This window comes from Drosophila serrata, unplaced genomic scaffold, assembly GCF_035046125.1.
Source record: "Drosophila serrata isolate PLE 108 unplaced genomic scaffold, ASM3504612v1 contig_98, whole genome shotgun sequence".
In the NCBI taxonomy this organism is placed as follows: Eukaryota; Metazoa; Arthropoda; class Insecta; order Diptera; family Drosophilidae; genus Drosophila; species Drosophila serrata.
Window position 1 is genome coordinate 197159 of NW_028256996.1, and position 25405 is coordinate 222563.

Genomic DNA, 25405 nt, shown 5'->3' on the forward strand with positions numbered 1-25405 from the left:
ATGTATTCTGGCGATCCACGTACTAAAATCGAATTTCTTCAACTGTAACGCGTATACATAGATACGGCGAATCAAGAGCTATTTCTCGGTGCCTGAGTGGGCACCTATTGTTATTGTAGTTTTTACGTTTACTACAAAGTAAATGTCAAGTGCGAATCGACGATTGTTGGTGTGTGTGACTGGGAATGGGGCTGGGCCCCACGTGTGTGCCTGAGTGTGTGTGAGCGTAGTAAAATGGCCTTGGGAACGTTTGTTAACCTCATTTTGATAAAGTAACAACAACAGTAAAACAGCAGCGGAATAGCCAGGAAAAAAGCAAAATATAAATAAAAATCGTTGCTTGGCACGCCAGCATGAGCGAGAGAAGGTGAGGTATGTAAAAGGGGTGGCAAATATGTAAACCAGGAAAACATGAACAAAATATTCACACATCTCTCTGTGTGTGTATGTCTTTGACTCTTTGGGGCACAGTGTCAGTTAATATTTAATAAAGAAACCAGAACAACTAAGGGAACAAGGGAAGCTGGAAAAGACTGAGAAAGAATTGTGTAAACAAATAATAAAAAGCGGCAAAGAAAAGGTTAATGGACCCACGAAGATTTCATTCTGTGATGAAATAATCGAAATCTATTGTTTGATAAATATTCATGAAATTACACAATATATTCACTTTAATACTCGATCGATAAGTTGGGAAGCTTCACAAGCAAATCGATTCTCTAATAGAGATGGAAAATGAGTTTTGCATAAGACTAAAAATCCACCAGGAACTATTTTTTAATCACACTAAAAACATTGATCTCTCGGTAACTTGGGAAGAGTCTTTGCCCGTCTAAAAATAAATATGTAAATAATTGTGGGGTGTGTGTTTTAGTAAGCTCTTGGCAAATATGTAAGATCACTTTTAGCTCTGGGATTACCGGAGTCCCATATGCACTGGTTTTGTTTTACGGATCGGAGGACTTCATTTTCATTATGCAATTGTAGATATGCCAGCAGAACGCAAAAATAAATTACGTATACGCCGTGATATCCGCAAGGTTGCTGTTTTTAGAAACGATTTATTGGGGAGAAGACGAACGAACAAACCCCCGACAAAGGTGTGAGGTCGTAAGTCTTATTGAATTAAAAAAAATGTATAAATAAATAGTCAATATCCAATGCAAATGCAGTGTCAAAATAAATCAACTTGATTCAATGACAAATGGGTTAATTCATTAAATTTGTTGTTATATACTTCTTTATATTTTCTATAACTTCGTTTTCGTTTTTTGTTGGTCTCTGGTTTTTTGTGGTCCCGCGCAAATCCCATTTGCGAATGGCGCCGTCAAAATTTGGTGTGTGTTTTTGTTATGGCCAAGTTTAATGACTTGACGAGATGATGGCTGGGTGGAGGGGTTAATTGGTTGGGCGGCGGTGGAGGTGTTATTGGTGGTTGAGCGACCTTAGAGCAGGCCCCCATTTTTGGAGGGAAATGAAATTCTCCCCAGCATATTATTCCCTAACCTAGAGATCGCTTGGTTGAACGAACTGCGACTGCCCAATGGAACCCCGAAAAGAAGGGGAGTCGGAATGCCAAAGCCAAAACAAAAATTAAAAAATCCAGAAAACGTGGATGAGAAATGTTCAAAATAAAAAGCGAAAATTCTCTGCCTCTAGAGAAAAACACACAACGAAAACAAACCATGAGTAAGGTTCTCAGCGCGCCAAGTGGAAGGTTAATGACACCTACTGGCAACAACAAAACAAAAATCAGCTATAACTTCCACATGAAAAAAACCGAAAATAAACAACAACGAATTACAAACAAAATCCACCAGCTTGCTTCCTCTCTCTTTCGCGCTATCTCTTGATTTGCGTTACACTATTTCCCTCGCACAATCTTTTTGGCAATGTCATTAACATTTCGAGCACACTGGCTGTCGAAGAGCGTTCTACCTTCTCTTTCTCGCACAAGGCACCCCTAAGGAGCTAGATAACCTGTTCCATCGACAGCATCGATAGGTAATCGCACAACTATAGCCGCAAGAGTCGAAAGCCCTCTCCACAACCCTTCTACAAGAATAAGCGAACAATAATATATGTATTTATCGTGCTACCTAGCTATCACATTTAGTATATTATATTTCTAAACTAAAGTGGAAATATGTAAGTTCTTTTAATACAATTTTGTTTAATAAATTTTGTTTTATCAATACGTTTCTTAATAATTGAAAATTTGTGGCTATCTTGCCGACCACTTGTATCGATTAAAACTAAGAACAATTCATCACGATTTATCGATCTATCTTACTTAATTTGGGAAAATGGTATTTAAAGCCTTAAAGTCTTCAAATAAATCTAGTAATTCTATAAAAAGGCTATATAGTTAAGAAACTTATACAGAAAGGGTATATCCCCAGCATAGGCCAAAGTACGCTGTATATCTTATGCTTTTTTCTCACTTATGTTGTTGTTATTCCGGCTTGGCATTATCTATTTTGGCAATGCCCGCTGCTGTCTCTTCTGCCCCCATTTAGCCCTTCCCCCACGTTCCCAACTTACTTTTCCGATATTCTCGCATGTTCCACTTTTAACTGGGCTATTGCGACTTAAGCTGAAAAAACTAGGAAGAAGAATGTTGTTGAATCAGAAGCAGAAACCATAACAAAATAATTTGGGGAAGTTTACATACCCTTCCAGTTTGCAAACGGATTATAGGATCTAACCGGAATTCGATTTTTACTAATCCTAAAATATTCGCATTCAAAATTTATAACAAAGCCGAACAAGCATTAATTTTAAACCGGAAAGCTTTCCTATGTTAGTTCTTATTTGGTAAAAATTGAAAGTTAAAATGCAAAATAATTTGTAGGGTCGGAAATGACTCCTTCACAGCGTTACAAGCGTGTGACTAAAATTATAGTACCCTGCCAGGGTATTAAAAGTGCTCACACTTTTTTAAGTTTTATTGAACTTTGGTGGCCGCACACTTTATTTTTGCGCTGATATGGCGAAATATATTTAAATTCTGCTTTGGACTTCTCTTCTCTGTTTTCGGCCTCTCTGTAATGGAAAGCGCCAACAAGCTAATGATGAAATATCTGCCAGACTGCGCAGTTTCTATATCTGCCGTGGGGCCAATATCCCGGTACTGTGCTCGTGTGGTGCCGCATTCCCGATATTTTAGATATACTCTATAGATGTTATTTGTTATAAGATGAGAACGTGCTAGAAATTGACAAAATTGCCGAAACTAAAGCCGAATACGAGACTCAATCGCCCGCAAGGTGTCACATGGGGCGTATGCGTAATATGGTCAGCATTTGGCCATTGACTTTGGGGCCTTTTCGCGCCCATAAACAGAAATGTCGTCAACGGGGCGTATGAAATTTCATTGGAAAAAGGCAAAGCAAGGCGAGCAAGCACTTTTATCTCGTAGTGTGCGTCATTTTAGCAAGAATTTTATGAGCTCAGAGTTCAAGAATCGTGTTCGAAACGCGAGAGAAGGGAAGGTGATGATCACAGGCCATACGAGTGATCGTTTTTATCAATCGATGGTGTATAAATATGGTTGCACTGTTTACAATAAACGTTGAATGTGTAAATTCCTATTAATTGCTGATAAGTTTGTGCACAAGAAGACTAAGATCAGTGAAGGAATGCTTAAAATTTGTAAATTAAATTAGTTATACAGACAGAAGCTCTGTTTAATTTTGCTATATCTCTTTCTTTTAACCATCGAAATCTTATGATTGTTTCAATGCTCAAAGTGGTTCCCACGAACTGCCAATACCCTGACTTAGATTTTCACATTCAAAATTGATTCGTCTGGCACTCAATTCGTAACATTTTCTGGCTACTTCAAAATACGATCCACGAGATCATGTGAGGGCCATGGGTTTTCGTTTGGTCATATGAGGAAACACGGAGTACGATGTGACTCAATTCGCTGATTAGCGTTTGCCGGGAAAGCAAAAAATAAACCACTTTCGCTCGAACGAAGAAATTCCCCCCGATTTCACTGGCGCCAATCCCATGATCGATTCGATTTCACAATATTTTATCTGCGACTAAAAATATATTTTTACACAAAGGTCAACTCTATTTGTGCGAGTCTAAAAATAGATTCATATGTATATCGCGGGTTTTCACCCCTATTTTCAGCAGTTCGGAATGACGTTTACAGCAGTTGTTATTGGGTATTTCCAGTTTAAATGAAAGCAACAAAATCGCAGACTCGAAAAATCAGTTAACAAAACTATAAACAAACGGATATTGCTGTTTGTTGTTTACGGCTTGTGATTAACACTTTGTCGCCGTTGCCGATCGAAGCCTCACGCCCCTCTGAATCTCCGAATTTATTGAAATTATCGGCGTACCGCAGTCCGGACTCCGGACTCCGGAGTTCGGACAAAGCGCGTGCCGTGCTCCGGCCGTAGTGCCTCGAAAGTTTTCATCACAATTCGCACTCGGCTTCTAATCAAGTTGTTTGTCCAATAGTTTCTTACACACGTAATTAACGCGACTGGGCTGAGAATGAAAAACAAATAAACAAAAGAGCCGAGCACAGGAAGGCACATACAAACTGCCAAGTCATGTTTGGGTTAAAGACCGACTTAACCCTCTAATTCTGGGGGGTTTTCCAGTGACACTTGGAATTGGACACAGGTTATCAGCTAAGGTTTAGTTAAATAGAATATTAATTATTAAACTAAAAATTATTAAACTAACATATTAAGGATCCTTAAAGTTTCCCTATGGGATATTTATAATTTACTAAAAAAATATTATATAAGAATGCCTAAATGGCTGTATATCTCTAAGCCTTGATATGTTTTTTTCAACTTTAATTTATTAAAAATAATCGATTCCGACAAACTGATTATGATTATCTCTTGCTTGTGGGAAAAGTTGGATGATCGCTTACGATCTTACTTAATCATCAATCGTGAAGCTACACTTATAATACCCTGCAAGGGTTTTAAAATTCACACTAACAAGTGTCGCTTGTAAAAAACAATTTTCAATGATTTTTATTTGTTTTGGTTTTAATTTCGCAGATATTTTGTTTTTGTTTGGTTTTTTTGCACTTTCAGTCGAAAGGGGGAACTTTTGCCAAGTGATTTTTGTGGCGGACACTTCTGGGAATTTTTTGGTTGTGTTGTGTCGCTTCGCCGCAGTTCGTGCAATAAATAAGTAAATTTGCATTCAGCTCAAATACACGAAAAAAACAAATGCATAAATAAATGAAAGCAATTCCAAAAATTTCGCACACGACCTCAATGAGTCATGATAAAAATAAATACAAAAAATATTAAAAAAAGAGAGTGAACGGACACCTCATCGCAAAACGGCCTTTCCCCCCATTTCTCCCCTTCTCTTTGCTCAAAATCTGAAAATAAATGTAGAGTCGAGGTGCGAAATTTGCAAGAAAGCAACAGCAACACTTTGAAATGTTTTGTAAACAAATATGTTAACCGAAAAAAAGAAAAGAGAGAAGGAACAATTAAATTGCCGTCGAGCAAGTTCGGAATTCCCTTTCGCCGTTTCTCGATTTAATTACAAAATATATTGGCCATAATAAATTTGGCTTCAGTTTTTGGTGAATTGCGATTTTTGGGCGAGGCCCCAGCGAACGCGAAGGCAAAAGGCGTGAGAGGACCTTTCCCAAGTATTTATGGGATTGGTTTTTGTGACATGAATCGATTTAAGCGGCGTCAACGAACCCGTTGAACTGTATTTGAATTCTCCTTTTCTGAATAATGTATATTGTATTTGAACTTTTAATAATTTCAAACTAAAAAATTAACTTAGTCCCAAGGAATTCTCTAGAATTTAACATATATATCCGTGGGTCAAATACTCAAAGAAGAGATATAAATAGTTGTGATGGTATTTCAATAATATTTATTTTAATTTTGTGCGAAATTCGTTGAAATTAATTGGTCAAAACCCACTCTGAGCCAAACAAATATAAATAGTTTGTGATGATATTCGCTAAACATTTATATTATGATATTTTTCATGGACAGTTTTCATTTTATATAATTATTAATCTATAAATTATACCAAGTACATATTGTGAGTATTATTGTTAGTTTATTTATCTTTTATATTCAACTTTTAAAAAAAACAAATAGACATTCATCTTTCTTTTAACTATTTATATATTTATTTTTAAATCTCTGAATTTCTCTTTCTCAATAGTTTCTAGTATTTCCAATTTTCACGTCTTCTATATTTTCTTCTTTCATATTTTATCGAATTCCTAGAATTTTCTACCAGTGATCCCTGACTTTCCTTGAGATCTGATGGCTTTCCAGCAAATATAATTTTTCTTTCTCGTTGGCTTACCAAGGAGATCTAAGCCTCACCTGCCTGTGCTCTGTGGAGGGCCCTCTTTTCGCGTGCGGATCCTTATTTTACCTTCTTTTACGCGAAGATCTGATCCCAGCAGCTCATTATCTTGCAAAACAATGGCCAATGCCAAATCCCCGCACCCTCTTAGACGCATTTAATGGCAGGCAGGCAGTCAGACAGACCACGGCGAAATGCATTTATCCTTGCCAGGTAAGTGGGAATAAGGAATAAAAAGTAGGGACAGATGCCACCGCGGCGAGGAAGAAAATAAAAACCGATGGCAGGTGCGCGATATTTTCGTGTTGCGAAATCGAGGACAACATATCAAAATGAGGTTCTTCAACTGCATCGCAGGACTCCTTGTTCCGAATCCATGTAATTTGCCCGCCTCGAAAGAGGGGGTCAGCGAGCAGCAGCTGCCATCTGTTCCTTTGATTGTGCCTGAATGTTGAATGCAGCAGGAAAAGCAGCACACGTGGCAGGTGGTGGCAGAGGGCTCACTGTAGAGCAGCTGTCAGCGGCGGTTATTCTTGTATTTCGAGGGGATATTGGGATACTGTATCCTGAAGAGTTATATTTCTTAACTTTAGAAGTTGTATGAAATTTTTATTCTTATAAAAGATGTATTTTATTCTAGCATTCCATTAATATGGTTAATTGAATTGTTGTTCGACTTAAAAACTGTAATACTCATTAATATGGCCTTGGGGCGTATCCTAATTTTATTCAGAAGCCTAAAACTCTGTGAAGGAGTCATTTCCGGCTCTATAATCCACATATATTCTTGATCAGCTTCAACAAGCGATTCTTTCCAGGCATGTAGGAAATTTGTTTGTCAAAATTTTATGGTGGGTTAAAAATTTTTAAAAATTGGAAAAGATTTTAAATTTTTTTAAATCTTACATCTCGTTTGTGGATTTGTTATATAAATAACAACCAACAATGAATTGAAATGAATGCTGTTTTGGCTTAGTATGAGTATTTTAAAGTTTACTTTGTCAAAAAAAATTGATTCAAAGGCGAAGTTATTATCAATTTCAATATAACATCCAGGGTTTCGCTGGCTTTTTTCTCCTGTTTTTATTTAGTTTTTTGTTTTCCTTCCATGGCTCGGTGGCAGCTGCATTCAAGGGCCGGCGCTTTGCCAATTATCAAAGTCGAGCACAAGGATAAAAAATCGGGGGTAGGGGATCCAGGACAGAGGATCGAGGACCCAAATAGAGGATCTGTGGATCGAGAACAAGAGACCGAGGTTAGCACCTGTCCCTTTGTTTCTGAGATCGTTGTTCTTTCTTCTTTTTTATGCCAAGTTACTGACCTCGTGACTCGTGTTGTCTTTTAAGGTGCTCTAGTTTCTTGAGTCAGTCTTCTAATTAGCGGAATGTTAAGCCACATAAAATATGTAATTGATTCGCTAGCTGCTTCTTGGCTGGCATGTTGCACTTTAAGTGGTGTTGCAACTGTGTTGCAAGCAGCAAGCAGCAAGTTGCAACGTTGCAACGAAGCTTCCGCATTCCCAATTAATAAGTCACTTGGAGTCGGAGTTGAAAATACACAATAAACCACAATTGAGTACAGGAAATGGCACAAAGTGAGAGTCGAGATGATGGGAAATTTTTTCGTTAATCTTTTGACTTCATCTTGGAGCACGATGGACCACGATCAGGGAGGATGGCAAGTCACTGACTTGCCATTTATAGAAATAGCATTTTTAAGGACCGATATATAATATATTCATAATAATATCGCGTTCAATATCATATCGAAAATGTCAAAATGATTGAACATTTAAAAATCGTGTAAATATGGATATAAACAAATTAAAACATATTTAAAACTACATTTTTGTATTTATATTCTTAAAATTGTTAAGTTTACTGTAAATGCTTGCTATATAGACTGACATATCGATTAATTTTCAAATCTCAAAGGATGTTGAATATTTCATCATGCCAGTCACTTGACCGTCCAGGGTATATTCGTGCCAAAAACCACCCTCTCTAGCTCGCCGTTTAAGGTGTGCGGAGACACACATATCCTTCTCGAATTTCATTTCCTAACAATTCTCTAAGTTCATTGCCATCGCTCCCATTTCCCCCCAAATGTGTCACCTTCAACTGCAACAAAATATATTCACTTCCTCAGCGGAGATGACTCAACGAAATATGTATATATATATATATAGCATAGGTTTTGTTAAATGCGAATACAATTTCAGTGATTCTGCTAGTTTCACTCTCCGTCCGCCCACAACAAAAACAATTCAAACAATTCATAAATTGGCGAGGAGAATAAATGCGACAAACGTCATGGAAAGTCAAACAATTTATACCTGCTAAAAACCATGTGACTGTGAAAAAACAAACTACAAACTTAAAGAAAATAAAAATAAAAAAACCAACTGACGCCAAATAAGAATTTTAAGAGATTATTGCTGAAAAAGGCTGATACAAAATATGTCGCTAAAAATGATTTAAGTTGGTTCAAAGTTTTAAATAAAATACGGGCAAATAATAATTTTGGTGGGATTCTCAACATAATATGCTGCAACATCTCGCCTCCACCCTCCTCTACCCCATCTATACTTTCACCCTCCTCCTCTTCATTGTTATAGTGTTGGAATGAATGAATTATGCGAATGCCTTGTGAATACTTATGAATATTTCGCTCACGCGCCTGCCAACACCAATCACTCATTTGAGTGTTCCCTTTGTCCCCTGCCTACGTCCCTGTATGTGCCCCTAAGCCAGACAACCTTACCCCACTTCTCTGCCTTCTGGTCCGGCTGCCTGTCTTATCCGAAAAACATGTCATCATGGTTTTCCCTCTCACCATCAAGTCAATTAGTTGTGATGCTCATACCCGGGCATACACTGTCAGAAAACAATGTATACGATACATTTTTATCGGTTATAATGCTACTATGAACTCTTTTATATATTTAGGTATAAGTTGCTGAAATTTTTATTATTAAAATAGGGAAAAATAATCTTTTCTACGGCTGAAAAGTGGCTTAAAAATAGACTAAGTTTCGTTGATAATAATCACAGAACATGTGATATATGTATATTTCGTATAACCTCGCATTGATCACTCGAGGGCATTCCTTGTTCCATATACTTTCTCGTTAAGTGTATCTTTTCTTCTTTGTGTGTTTTCCTACGAGATTTACGCCCAATGTAGGCCAACCATGACGCACAGAGGCCCCAATGGGCTATCGGGCCAAGAGCTGAGTGGCGAGAGGAACCAGAACCAAGGCGGTGCAAAGATACTCCCGCCCGTCCCAGATCAATGACGGACTGTTTCTTTATTTGGCTATGGTGGTATTTTTATGACTACTGCCACTGCCACGTTTTGGGTTGCATAAAAAGAATCAGTGCCCCAACGTCAGACGCATTTGCAAAAAAAAAAAATATAAATAAATACATAGGAATAGAAAAGACACATTCCCCTGACAGCATCGAAAGACGTCAAAATATTTTTAGCTGGCGCCGGAAATGCGAAAGCCTTTTTGGCTATATATTTCTTTCCTAAACGCTCTCTGGCTGGCCTTGGTAAGCAGGGGTGCCCCTCTGCAGGCTCCCAAGACATTGGGTAGTTTAAGCTAATCACGCGGATTATCCCAGCCACTAAAGAGTCTAAAGTACAAATATTTGAAGAGCGCAAAACTTAAAATTAATTTAGAATAATAGCCAGAAGAGGTAAATGAACGGGAGAAAACTGTCCATGAAGAACATTTTGATCTTTGATTTATATTGTCTTTACAGCAGACAAGAACGAACGCCAAGAATAGCTCATCTCTAATGCCATTATGTTAAAATTAGAACTATGCTTCAGCTCGAACATGTTTCTAGAGATTACTAAGCATTAGGTTTTACTAATTATTTTCTAATTATTTTATTTGGGGGACTTGCGTTCTTCATTTGAGTGAAAGAAAAACACACAGAAGGGGATTATCGTGGCCGGCGACATGTAATGAAGCCTCAAGGGACTTAAGTCTCACAAATTTCTGGTTATGAGATTTTTATTATTATTAAACTTAACATGTACATTAAATAAAAAGACTTTTATTATTTTAAAAGGAATCTTAACTTCTCAAACTTAGCTTTTAAACTAGATTACTCTAACTATTCAAACTAAATCAGCGTATTCCTTATGCTGAAATCCTAGTCCAGACCATAATAGATTTCTTTGAACTTTTAGGTTATCCCAACTTCATTTGGAAACTCAACAGTTTCCTCTTGCCATTTCATCGGTAATTTTTCAGCCATCGTAACTGCTTCCTTCCCGCTTCTGACGCTGTTACCCATTTCTCTGCCATCGTAACCACTTCCTTCCTTTTGTTTTAAGCTCTTTCCGAACGGATCTGCCCGATTCCCTCTCTAGTCCTCACCTCCTGCAGCTGCTCCATTTCAGTTTCCGACTCCTTCCTCTCTGTGTTATTCCTGCCAACTCCTTACTGCTCCAACTGTGACTCTAAAACTCCCAGCTCTAAACAGGCAACCGCCAACTCCTTTTGTCTTTCGATTGCTTTTTGCCGTTTTGGCTTGGACGTGAGTGGATAACGGCGATGACAGGACGAGGAACGAGGCGACGGGTCAGCTTCAGCTTCAGCACAGAAATATCGATTCCCAACTCCATTCGGCATCGGAATCGGGGATAAAGGACAACGGGGTAAGGGGCCTCATAGATGAAATGAGAAAACCTAAATGACAACTCATTCGGAGTTGCAATAAGTCACCCTTCAATTTGCCTGTTCGCCGGAATAGAAAACGGGGGAAAAAATGAAGGAGAGAAAAGAAATGGAAATGGAAGTTGGCTGTTAAAGTTTTAGCGTTGACAGCAAACAGGAAAAGCCGGAGTACGAGGCATGGGGAGAATAAGTTGGGACGTGAGCTGCGTTAAGTAAAAGTAAGGCACACGCAATCCCAGGGTCCGAGGCGGGGGACTTTGAGTTGGACTTGGACTTACTTGTATGTGAAAGGACCGACCGACTGAGCGAGGGACTTTGGGCTATTAATTTGGAGGCAAACAACGCACGAGCCGGGAATTAGGCAGTCGACTGAGTGGATGTAGAAGTGGGAATGGAAATGGAGAAGGCTGAGGGGATAATGGAGAATGGAGAAGCCCCGATGTCAAATTTGTGAGCAACTGCAGCAGCCCCTGATAAGATTTATGAGTGTGTGCGAGAGAGGAAGCTTTATGACTAGAGAACACGGCCAGGACTTAGCCCCAGCCCTCAAAATAACGAACTACATACATCCGATGGAAGACAACGGACCACGCCGACGACGACGACGACGACGAGGACGAATGACAAATAAAAGATTTTTATTATCACATTATGCGGCAGCAGATTTCCCTTAGATGTTTGTCGCTCAGTCGCTGCCTGTGGGTTTGTTTGCTCGTTTTTCTCGTTTTCATTCATTTAGAGATGCGACATATTTGACATAAGTCAAAATATATATGATATGCTGTTGAGCTCTTATTTTATTCTAAAGTCTCGTTAGGGTTTCCTGAGCAAAGATCCTTAAACCTCTCAAAGCTGAATCCTATAACATCCAAGCTTTGTATTATCTTAATTTAAGTTCTTCGAGTTGTCTTACAATCATTGTGTTAATATCAGTTTAAAAAATCATTAATTTCACTTCTGGGACTGAGACTTTAATATTTTGCAAAGGGACCTCCTCTCTGAGATTTTCTTTCACGGACTCACGACTCATCACCAGCAATCATCCAGTGATTCCACTCGAACCTTCCTGGAGACCCTCCTGCAGCTTCGCCTCTTCCTGCGAGCACTTCATCTTCGGCTTGGACTAGTTTACTTTTGCGCTTTTTGGTTACTTAAGCTTTCACTTGCTCCCGCTTCCCCATCCTGGCTGGGTTTAGGCCAAGTTTTGCGGCTGGTGCAGGTTGAAATTCAATTTGGCAAATGAAATTTCTAGGCTCGCACACAACAAAGGCGACGACAACGAAAACGAACAAGAATCCGAGGAGGAAAATCCGACTTCAATCTTTGTCTTCTGCTGCTCTTCTGGTACTTCTCTTTGCTCTCGGTTGTTCTCCTAACTTTTTTTCGACTTTTCCCCCATTTTCATTTACTTATTTTGGTTATTATATGGCTCACAGATCCGTCTGCTAATTATCTTAAAATAGAGGAATGGGTGTGCTCAGATAGAATCGTCCAACTGTTGCACGATGTCGTCGCCTATTTAGGGTGGGGTGTGGCTGTGGATTCCACTCGGCTACTGCTGCTGCAGTTGCCCCTGTCAATTCCTTGCGCCCGCCATCGGGACGAAGATTGATGCCACACGCGGCGTATACTTAATATTCCTGTTGCTTCTTGGTCTGCTTCGCACGGACGTTGAAGATGTACATAGATGTGCTCTTCGGCGGTATATAGGGCAACTCGGCGGCACTTAATGTGCCGCTAAGCAGTGGATGCACAATTGAAATGGTCAACGGAGCGCAGTGTCTATGGCCACCGAGTGGAACGGAACGCTGAAGGGGGGAAATTAGAGAGGGAGTCGCGCCGGAGGCGGAGTTTAAAAATGGCTGGCAAAAAAACAGAGATATATGTATACAAACAAAAATGGCAATAAAAACGATTGCAAGGCAAGAGCCAAAACGAAACCCAAGTCCATAGATTTCTTGGTCGAGAGTCCATGAAAGAGGCGGAGGGGCAAGGGTGGAATAGTCGTCGATTGGGCTAAAAAGGTTTTAACTTGGCAGAGTACGGAGCATAGCCTTGGCTTTTGATTAATGTTTCAATTCGAGTGCACAAAAGTGCCCAAGGAAAGGAAGTAAAGCAAAGAATTTTAAGCAAATGTTAGCTTTAAACGGGGATTATGAAATGAGCCTCTAACTTGAAGTTGTTTATCCCAAATTTTTGATAATGTATTTGGTAAAGAGTTAATAAATGTATTTTAATGTTCCGATCCTAATATATGCTTTGTAAAGTTAATGTTTAAAGGGTTTTTACTTTTGAAGAAAGTAGACTTGTTTGATACCTAAGTCCCCATTTAAACCACTCAACGTTTCACGAATTTCCGTAGGTCCTTGGTAAATTTAACAACAGATGAAGAAAGTGAACGTAAAGTGAATAAACTTTCATTCTGTCTTCACGTTTTTCTTAGTTTCTGAGACATTTTGATTTTACGACAAAAACAAATACGACAGGAAACAGCCCCATTTCTGCTCGCCTTGATCAACCCCTTCTGAACATGTCTCCCTCCGCCGCTGGTTTTGTCCATGACATTCACCTGTCAGATGGCAATCAAGAATGTCCAAATGGCGACATTTCGGCGACCGAGAAAACTCGCAGTCGGATTGGACTCGGTTTGATTTCAGTTAAGCTGACGGCTGAGTTGCCTTGCCTAGTCAGTGGCTCCGGACCCCGTGAGCCCCACCTGACGACCACCTGACCCCACTTCTTCTCTAAGCCGGTCCCGATTCCTGCTGTTACTCTGACCACCAATGTAATTCATCATTTTGCTACTAGTGTTTCTGTTGTTGTTGCTGTTGCTGTTGCTGTTGCTGTTGCTGTTGCTGTTGCAGCGCTGTGTTCGCATTCCATCCAAGGTTGCCCCCAGATCCGCTATCTGGCCTCTCGCTCTGACTGGCCGCCTCCTCCGTTGCGCTCTCGCACACGCGCCAACTTTACTTTGACAAATTGCAACTTTTCGATAAATTCGAATCATTTGTCATTGACACAAATAGCTTTCAAATTGCATAGACAAACACTGGCACACACGCTTGAGTGTTGCAGGCGAACATGTTGAATGAGTTGAATGGGCGGTGAAGGGGGTGCTTAAGGGGGAGGGAAGGCTGTGCAGGAGAGCACTGCATAGTTGTTGCTGTAACATAAAGCAGCAGCAAGCCGCGGAAATTCCACAACAAACTAATTGCAATGTTCGAATGATCTTGGGCAAAAGTGTGACCAGCTCATTGATTTATTTTATGGCAAGTATGTTTTGTAAATTTATATTACATGTACATATATACATATATGGTTCAACTAAAATAAAGGAGTATCAACTATATTGCACAAAACTCTGATCGCACTATATGCTGAAATACGATCACTCAAATATCTCCCTATTATATGCCATTGTATCGCGCTCTTTCTCTGTTGGTGGCATGCCCCCAAAAGTGTTTTGTTATTGTTGTTTCGTAAATCTTGATTCAACAACAATAACAGCAACAACCACACTGAAAACAAGCAATAACAACTTCTAATGGCAACAACAATCGCTACACACCGTGATTCACAGCCCCACCGCGCCACAGCTGCTGATGCCTGCCTCTCACCTGGCCTCACCTTGCAACCCCGCGCTATCCCGCCACCTATGCCCGTCCCTGTGTCGCATGCCTGGGCCAAGCTAAGCGGCTATCCCGCTCGCACACGCCTCACAATGACCCAGTTTCCAAAGCGGAATGTAAACAAATTTGACCTGGAAAAGAGTTTTTGTTTTGTAAACAAACCGCGACAGCGCTGTTGACGTCGACTGCGACAGCGACGGAAGCAGCGATTGTGGCAGAGGTGGCTCAGAGCGTATTAGTGTGTGTAGATTGTGTTTTGGGCCTTAATGACAACAACAATAAATGCGAAAAAAATTCGCTAACAAAGTAATTTAGTTGATGATGTTGTGTTGCCGAAAAAAACGAAATAGTTGCGGTCTTTGATGGATAATGACAAACAGTCCAAAGAATTTAAGGACATTTTATGTTAATTACGATGTTTTTTACTAGGTTAAGAGTTAATTGTAAATTGTGGAAAATAAAAATAATTTCCTCAACTTGAACCGCGATGATCTCATAACTCAGTGAACTCTCTGACCTCCACTTTCACTACTCGGCTAGCTCGCTGCTGGCAGCCACTTCTACGCCATTCAGACATTTCTCACATTTATTACCAGTTTTTGTTTAGTTTTCTTCTTCTTTTCTTCTTTTACTTTCTTGCGGCCGGTTGATTTTCCCATAATTCCTCATTTTTAGCTATTTTCTCTCTCCATCTTGCTGCTGTGTTTTTATTTGTTGAAATTAGCGTACAAAATTCAACAAACGGGATTCCGAAAAAAAAAATAATTTCATTAAAATGAGTTTGTTTTCCTTTGCTGTGGGTGTGCCTTTTTATCTGTATCTTCCTTATAATACCTTTGCAGAGTATAATCATTTTAGTCAAAAGCTTGCCACGCAGTGAAGGAGCCTTTCCGATCCTATAAATCTAAAGCTTTCTAAACAAATATCAGTGCGTTTTTGGCAAAGTTATAATATTCTTTAAGATTGATTTTTCCAAAAACATAATCATTTAAATGAATGGATTTAAAGTATCGATATCTATTTTAGATATCCTCTTCGGCAGAAAGCAAATAATTGACAAAACACATATATATATCTGGTATATAATATTTTGGGAAGAAATTAAAAATACATTACTCAATTTTTTACAAATTTAAAATACATTACAAAAAGTCAAATTTTGAATTTTGTAAGTGTAATATTCTGGTTTGTTAACATAATTTATTAAAGATTTCTGTTACCATTTCCAATTTGAAACTGTAGGGGTATACAAACTTCGGCTTCTTGCCGAATCTAGCTTCCTTTCTCGTTTTTCTTTTCTGTTTGCAGCCTGAAGCCTCTCTCCTTCTCGTCTTCTTATTTTTTGCGCAAATTCGAAATTGGCTCACGTAATAAATATCATAAATTGCGTTTTAGTTTGACACACATAAGCCAATAACCGCACCGAAAAATGAACCCAAACAACAGTCTCTTTTTCGTTTTATTTCTGTTGTTTTCTCTTTTTAGTAGTTTTCTTTTTTTCCTGCTCTTTGTTTTTATCTGCAAATTTGTTATTGTTATTTCTTTTTTGCTGGCAGCTCTCCCTTTACTTTCGCCCATGCAATTGCGAAATATTACGAGCGCGATATCAGATAGAGATCACCGCCGTCATCATGGGTGTCATCATGGAAGGTCGGGTATAAAAAATTAGGAACATTTCTGAACAACATTCATTTGTTGTTGTTTGTTGGCTGCTGGCCTTTCGTTTTTCCGCCAAAGCCAAAGCCAAAGAATGATTTGTTTTTATATATTATTCCCAAGGCTTACGTGGCGTATGAGTAATTCGTTGGCTGTTTGTTTATTGAATTTAAATTGCGTCGCTTCCCAATTGTTGTTAATTAGCAACGGCGGCGAAAACATGGAAATATAATGAGGCTGACAGCAGACAGAAGAAAAGGAAAAAGGGGAGGCAGGGAAAATCCGCTAAAAGACCCCGACGAGACACGCAAAAAGGAAATCTGCGTCCAAAGTGGAGACTTGTTGTCAGCAAATAACAAACACAAAATGCGCAAAACAACACAAAACAGAAGACAGCAAAAACAAACAACGTGCAACTTGCAACAACAGGCGGCAAACAAAATGAGCAATTTTTTTGCTGTAGCCTCCACTTCACTTAGCAACATTGTTGCAACCGTCAGACGGACCCAGGGGAGCTGGCGGTGGATGCATGCAGTTGCAGCCGATTCAATGGAAATGTATGAATTGCATTTGCTAAATGCAAAAAAAGAGAAGCCAACGGCGGACGGCAGACTGCAAAAAACGCAATAGTAACAGCAAAATATAAGAGAGAATATAAAAAACGGCACAAAAATGCTGCGCCTGCGCCAGCGGCAGAAAGTGAAAGATGATCGCAATTGCAGGCAAAGAAATAAGGACAGATGAAGGGGGGCTTGAAGGGAGTATACAGCAGAGGGGCGAACGGTAAGACACATAGGTGCAAGACAGATCACACAATGGGAGCGTGAGTTAGCAAAATATTTACTGTAGTTTCTTCATACACTAGCTGAAGTAGCGTTTCGGTTTTATTAAAATATAAAACTTGATATAATTTAATATAAACAATATCATTTTTAGATATCAGATGATTTAGACGGCATGGAGTCGAAAATACTAATTTAGTGTAAATTATAAGCTTTTTTTTTGTGAACCGTAGAAATGAATGCCTTAATGACATAATATTTTTTATAGGGTATCACGCTCCGTAATCCCCAATGGGACAACCTTTTTCTCGTCGTTTCACCAAACCATAGACTATATGATTCAAAATGGGCAGGGAAGAAATGTGGCTAGAGATAGGCATTCTGTGTGCTAATGACTTCGATGATTTGCAATTCTTGTTTCGCTCGAGGGCTGCCAACTCGCTTCAATTTGTTCAGGAACAGAGACAGAGACAGCAACATAAACATAAACCGAAACGAACACGGAAAGTAGAAAACGGAGGCCGAAGCATCATTAAGTCGTAACTTAAGAGAGTGGAGGATCAGGGGCGGGTTAAGCAGAATTAAAATAAATAAAAACTTCAAGTTTGAGCGGTTAAGTTGTTTGTTCCTCTCTCTCTCTCTCTCTATCTCCCTCTCTCTCGTCTCCGCCTCTTGAGCATAAATTCAACTGCAACATTGTTGCAAAAGCAGACAGACATAATGAAGAAGCCGGAGCCGGAGTCGGAGCTGGAGGTGCCGCCGGGGTTTAGGACTTACTTGATGGGCAGAGCGAGAGTTTTGTGTCATGCGGCTGCTAATAGATCTGGCAAACACAGTGTGAAAAGAAACTGAACGAGCCCCTAGGAGCTAGCAGGGGCACCCCTGTTAAACTCATTTCGTACGTCTTCTCGTGCAGTTTAATGACTCCAAAAGTTCAGAGTTCTTGTAAAGATGATGATTAACAGATCAGACTTTAGTGCGGGAAACATTGATGATGACAGAGCGATGAGGATGAAAGCACCATTAACCATAACTTTCGAATCCTTCTTAATAACTTTTAAAGATCAACCAAGTCCTTGGAAGGTCACAAAGACCCGTGCTCAAGACTTTATTTCCATAAATGTTAGGTAATAAGATATAACGATTCGTCTCCAAGATGAGGCAAGTGCAACTTTTTTCGTATACTGTATTTTTGTATTTTTTTGTTAAAAATTACTGCCAAATAATGATTGTTCAAGATTTAATATTTTACTCTTGAAATCCTTCCCAACAAATATACTTTATGATGGTTATTTATCGAAAAACTCTAGAGGCGGACACAGGGGACAGTGGCCACCCAAGCAGAGTATTTTTTACTGCCAGTTTTCCTTTGCGGACTCAACAGTGTACGAGACAGGGAACCCCCCAAAGCCAAACCAAAACCTTGCCCCACTACTCTCCTCGTCATTCCAATCTATCCACGGCTGACGAGCCAAGGAAAACAATTCATATTTTCTCCTCATTTTGGGGGCTGGCTTTGCAATATTTTGTATGCATTTTAAAAGGGGAAGGGGACCGGGGCTTGGGGCTGGCGCTCGTGGAAGAGCGGTAATCGAGCATACAAGCGCATTAAGCACCAGACAATTATGTTGCGGCAACATTGTTGTAGTCAAGCGCCGCCGCCATCGCCTCCGTTGCCACCATCGTTGTCAGCCACGCCCACCCACCACTACCCCCCTTATCCACCTGACTCCCCTCGTCACCCACGTCCCTCAACAGAGTAAAAAAAAATCAACGAAATTTTATTTTAGAGCTTTACTTTTTTTTGTTGTGTGTGAGTGTTTTTTCTGCATGCGCAATTTAAATTTAGTCAGCTGGAAAATTTTATGAGGCCGAAGTCATAAAAAGCGGCTAAAACAAGGGGCAACCAGAAAGAGGGAAGAGGGGTGGTGCCAAATGGGGAAAAGTCTACAGTGGGCGGGGACTTCATTAGCATGACTATGAGTGAAGAGAGAGAGAGAGATACTAGCTACTAGATTGTAGTGACTTAGTTGAAGGAGACCGCCATTTAAATCTGTAGTTCTTAAAGGGGAGAGACATTAGATTAGACATATGCGAAAACATATATTTTCTAAGGTAATTTAACTTGTTTGTTAGGGCTTAGAATCATCAGTGATTTTTACTCTTGGATTCCTCAATATCTATTTTTACCCCTGCAGGGTATTATTTTAGTCAAAAGGTATATATTCTTGATCAGCATAAACAGACGAATCTTTCTGGGGATGAAGAATTATTAACCTAATAAAAACTAACATAGGAGAGCTTTTCGAATTATAATTAGTGCCTTTTTGACGTAGTTATGTGATTTTTAAACATTGATTTAAAGAACATTTTTCATACAAAAATATGGATAAATATATTCTAAAAGAATGGTACTATATTCTTAGTCAGAAGCCTAAAACTCTGTGAAGGAATCATTTCCGGCCCTATATTCCATATATATTCTTGATCAGCATCAACAGGCGAATCTTTCTAGACATGTAGGAAAGAAAAAATTTTTTGGTAATTTTTTTTTAATTTTATGACGGGTTAAAATTAAAAAAATTAAAATGATAAAAATTTGAATTTTTCTACATTTTAAATTGAGTATGCAGACATATTAGCCTAATAAAAACTAACATAGGAGAGCTTTCCGAATTAAAATTAGTGCCTTTTTAACGTAGTTATGTGATTTTTAAACTTTGATTTATAGAACATTTTCATACAAAAGTATGGATAAATATATTCTAAAAGAATGGTACTATATTCTTATTCAGAAACCTAAAACTCTGTGAAGGAATCAATTCCGGCCCTATATTCCATATATATTCTTGATCAGCATCAACAGGCGAATCTTTCTAGGCATGTAGGAAAGGAACAATTTTTTGGTAATTTTTTTCAAAATTTTATGATGGGTTAAAATTAAAAAAATTAAAATGATAAAAATTTGAATTTTTCTACATTTTAAATTGAGTATGCAGACATATTAGCCTAATAAAAACTAACATAGGAGAGCTTTCCGAATTAAAATTAGTGCCTTTTTAACGTAGTTATGTGATTTTTAAACTTTGATTTATAGAACATTTTCATACAAAAGTATGGATAAATATATTCTAAAAGAATGGTACTATATTCTTATTCAGAAGCCTAAAACTCTGTGAAGGAATCAATTCAGGCCCTATATTCCATATATATTCTTGATCAGCATCAACAGGCGAATCTTTCTAGGCATGTAGGAAAGGAACAATTTTTTGGTAATTTTTTTCAAAATTTTATGACGGGTTAAAATTAAAAAATAAAATGATTAAAATTTGAATTTTTCTATATTTTAAATTGAGTATGCAGATTTATTAACCTAATAAAAACTAACATAGGAGAGCTTTCCGAACTAAAATTAGTGCCTTTTTGACGTAGTTATGTGATTTTTAAACTTTGATTTATAGAACATTTTTCATACAAAAATATGGATAAATATATTCTAAAAGAATGGTACAATATTCATAGTCAGAAGCCTAAAACTCTGTGAAGGAATCATTTCCGGCCCTATATTCCATATACATTCTTGATCAGCATCAACAGGCGAATCTTTCTAGACATGTAGGAAAGAAAAATTTTTTTGGTAATTTTTTTTTAAATTTTATGACGGGTTAAAATTAAAAAAATTAAAATGATAAAAATTTGAATTTTTCTACATTTTAAATTGAGTATGCAGACATATTAGCCTAATAAAAACTAACATAGGAGAGCTTTCCGAATTAAAATTAGTGCCTTTTTAACGTAGTTATGTGATTTTTAAACTTTGATTTATAGAACATTTTCATACAAAAGTATGGATAAATATATTCTAAAAGAATGGTACTATATTCTTATTCAGAAGCCTAAAACTCTGTGAAGGAATCAATTCAGGCCCTATATTCCATATATATTCTTGATCAGCATCAACAGGCGAATCTTTCTAGGCATGTAGGAAAGGAACAATTTTTTGGTAATTTTTTTCAAAATTTTATGACGGGTTAAAATTAAAAAAATAAAATGATAAAAATTTGAATTTTTCTACATTTTAAATTGAGTATGCAGACATATTAGCCTAATAAAAACTAACACAGGAGAGCTTTCCGAATTAAAATTAGTGCCTTTTTAACGGAGTTATGTGATTTTTAACTTTGATTTATAGAACATTTTTCATACAAAACTATGGATAAATATATTCTAAAAGAATGGTACTAAATTCTTAGTCAGAAGCTTAAAACTCTGGGAAGGAGTCATTTCCGGCCCTATAATCCATATATATTCTTGATCAGCATCAACAGGCGAATCTTTCTAGGCATGTAGGAAAGGAAAAATTTTTTGGTAATTTTTTTTTAAATTTTATGACGGGTTAAAATTAAAAAATAAAATGATTAAAATTTGAATTTGTCTACATTTTAAATTGAGTATGCAGATTTATTAACCTAATAAAAACTAACATAGGAGAGCTTTCCGAACTAAAATTAGTGCCTTTTTGACGTAGTTATGTGATTTTTAAACTTTGATTTATAGAACATTTTTCATACAAAAATATGGATAAATATATTCTAAAAGAATGGTACAATATTCTTAGTCAGAAGCCTAAAACTCTGTGAAGGAATCATTTCCGGCCCTATATTCCATATATATTCTTGATCAGCATCAACAGGCGAATCTTTCTAGACATGTAGGAAAGAAAAATTTTTTTGGTAATTTTTTTTTAAATTTTATAACGGGTTAAAATTAAAAAAATTAAAATGATAAAAATTTGAATTTTTCTACATTTTAAATTGAGTATGCAGACATATTAGCCTAATAAAAACTAACATAGGAGAGCTTTCCGAATTAAAATTAGTGCCTTTTTAACGTAGTTATGTGATTTTTAAACTTTGATTTATAGAACATTTTCATACAAAAGTATGGATAAATATATTCTAAAAGAATGGTACTATATTCTTATTCAGAAGCCTAAAACTCTGTGAAGGAATCAATTCCGGCCCTATATTCCATATATATTCTTGATCAGCATCAACAGGCGAATCTTTCTAGGCATGTAGGAAAGGAACAGTTTTTTGGTAATTTTTTTCAAAATTTTATGACGGGTTAAAATTAAAAAAATTAAAATGATAAAAATTTGAATTTTTCTACATTTTAAATTGAGTATGCAGACATATTAGCCTAATAAAAACTAACATAGGAGAGCTTTCCGAATTAAAATTAGTGCCTTTTTAACGGAGTTATGTGATTTTTTACTTTGATTTATAGAACATTTTTCGTACAAAACTATGGATAAATATATTCTAAAAGAATGGTACTAAATTCTTAGTCAGAAGCTTAAAACTCTGGGAAGGAGTCATTTCCGGCCCTATAATCCATATATATTCTTGATCAGCATCAACAGGCAAATCTTTCTAGGCATGTAGGAAAGGAAACATTTTTTGGTAATTTTTTTTTTTAATTTTATGACGGGTTAAAATTAAAAAATAAAATGATAAAAATTTGAATTTTTCTACATTTTAAATTGAGTATGCAGATATATTAGCCTAATAAAAACTAACACAGGAGAGCTTTCCGAATTAAAATTAGTGCATTTTTAACGGAGTTATGTGATTTTTTACTTTGATTTATAGAACGTTTTTCATACAAAAATATGGATAAATATATTCTAAAAGAATGGTACTATATTCTTAGTCAGAAGCCTAAAACTCTGTGAAGGAATCAATTCCGGCCCTATATTCCATATATATTCTTGATCAGCATCAACAGGCGAATCTTTCTAGGCATGTAGGAAAGGAAACATTTTTTGGTAATTTTTTTCAAAAAAATATAATGATAAAAATTTGAATTTTTCTACATTTTAAATTGAGTATGCAGATTTATTAACCCAATAAAAACTAACACAGGAGAGCTTTCCGAATTAAAATTAGTGCCTTTTTAACGGAGTTATGTGATTTTTTACTTTGATTTATAGAACATTTTTCATACAAAAATATGGATAAATATATTCTAAAAGAATGGTACTAAATTCTTAGTCAGAAGCTTAAAACTCTGGGAAGGAGTCATTTCCGGCCCTATAATCCATATATATTCTTGATCAGCATCAACAGGCGAATCTTTCTAGGCATGTAGGAAAGGAAAAATTTGTTGGTAATTTTTTTTTTAAATTTTATGACGGGTTAAAATTAAAAAATAAAATGATAAAAATTTGAATTTTTCTACATTTTAAATTGAGTATGCAGATTTATTAACCCAATAAAAACTAACACAGGAGAGCTTTCCGAATTAAAATTAGTGCCTTTTTAACGGAGTTATGTGATTTTTTACTTTGATTTATAGAACATTTTTCATACAAAAATATGGATAAATATATTCTAAAAGAATGGTACATACTATATTCTTAGTCAGAAGCCTAAAACTCTGTGAAGGAATCAATTTCGGCCCTATATTCCATATATATTCTTCATCAGCATCAACAGGCGAATCTTTCTAGGCATGTAGGAAAGGAAAAATTTTTTGGTAATTTTTTTCAAAATTTTATGACGGGTTAAAATTAAAAAAATAAAATGATAAAAATTTGAATTTTTCTACATTTTAAATTGAGTATGCTGATATATTAGCCTAATAAAAACTAACACAGGAGAGCTTTCCGAATTAAAATTAGTGCCTTTTTAACGGAGTTATGTGATTTTTTACTTTGATTTATAGAACATTTTTCATACAAAAATATGGATAAATATATTCTAAAAGAATGGTACTAAATTCTTAGTCAGGAGCTTAAAACTCTGGGAAAGACTCATTTCCGGCCCTATAATCCATATATATTCTTCATCAGCATCAACAGGCGAATCTTTCTAGGCATGTAGGAAAGAAAAAATTTGTTGGTAATTTTTTTTTTAAATTTTATGACGGGTTAAAATTAAAAAATAAAATGATAAAAATTTGAATTTTTCTACATTTTAAATTGAGTATGCAGATATATTAGCCTAATAAAAACTAACACAGGAGAGCTTTCCGAATTAAAATTAGTGCATTTTTAACGGAGTTATGTGATTTTTTACTTTGATTTATAGAACATTTTTCATACAAAAATATGGATAAATATATTCTAAAAGAATGGTACATACTATATTCTTAGTCAGAAGCCTAAAACTCTGTGAAGGAATCAATTTCGGCCCTATATTCCATATATATTCTTCATCAGCATCAACAGGCGAATCTTTCTAGGCATGTAGGAAAGGAAAAATTTTTTGGTAATTTTTTTCAAAATTTTATGACGGGTTAAAATTAAAAAAATAAAATGATAAAAATTTGAATTTTTCTACATTTTAAATTGAGTATGCTGATATATTAGCCTAATAAAAACTAACACAGGAGAGCTTTCCGAATTAAAATTAGTGCCTTTTTAACGGAGTTATGTGATTTTTTACTTTGATTTATAGAACATTTTTCATACAAAAATATGGATAAATATATTCTAAAAGAATGGTACTAAATTCTTAGTCAGGAGCTTAAAACTCTGGGAAAGACTCATTTCCGGCCCTATAATCCATATATATTCTTGATCTGCATCAACAGGCGAATCTTTCTAGGCATGTAGGAAAGGAAAAATTTTTTGGTAATTTTTTTCAAAATTTTATGACGGGTTAAAATAAAAAATAAAATGATAAAAATTTGAATTTTTCTACATTTTAAATTGAGTATGCAGATTTATTAACCCAATAAAAACTAACACAGGAGAGCTTTCCGAATTAAAATTAGTGCCTTTTTAACGGAGTTATGTGATTTTTTACTTTGATTTATAGAACATTTTTCATACAAAAATATGGATAAATATATTCTAAAAGAATGGTACTAAATTCTTAGTCAGAAGCTTAAAACTCTGGGAAGGAGTCATTTCCGGCCCTATAATCCATATATATTCTTGATCAGCATCAACAGGCGAATCTTTCTAGGCATGTAGGAAAGGAAAAATTTGTTGGTAATTTTTTTTTTAAATTTTATGACGGGTTAAAATTAAAAAATAAAATGATAAAAATTTGAATTTTTCTACATTTTAAATTAAGTATGCAGATTTATTAACCCAATAAAAACTAACACAGGAGAGCTTTCCGAATTAAAATTAGTGCCTTTTTAACGGAGTTATGTGATTTTTTACTTTGATTTATAGAACATTTTTCATACAAAAATATGGATAAATATATTCTAAAAGAATGGTACATACTATATTCTTAGTCAGAAGCCTAAAACTCTGTGAAGGAATCAATTTCGGCCCTATATTC

At 36.5% G+C, this 25405-nt stretch overlaps 1 protein-coding gene and 1 long non-coding RNA gene across 3 annotated transcripts in view; one reads left to right on the forward strand and one right to left on the reverse strand.

Annotated features, from left to right (window-relative positions):
- LOC110184505 (uncharacterized) overlaps positions 1-25405 on the reverse strand; it is a 155433-nt gene that overhangs the window by 6314 nt on the left and 123714 nt on the right. The window lies entirely within an intron of this gene.
- Positions 6255-25405, forward strand: part of Lsp1gamma (Larval serum protein 1 gamma) — a 47849-nt gene continuing 28698 nt past the window's right edge. Inside the window, exon 1 of the mRNA XM_086840744.1 lies at positions 6255-6552. The gene's annotated coding sequence lies outside the window, so the exon portion shown is untranslated. The remainder of the gene's footprint in view (positions 6553-25405) is intronic.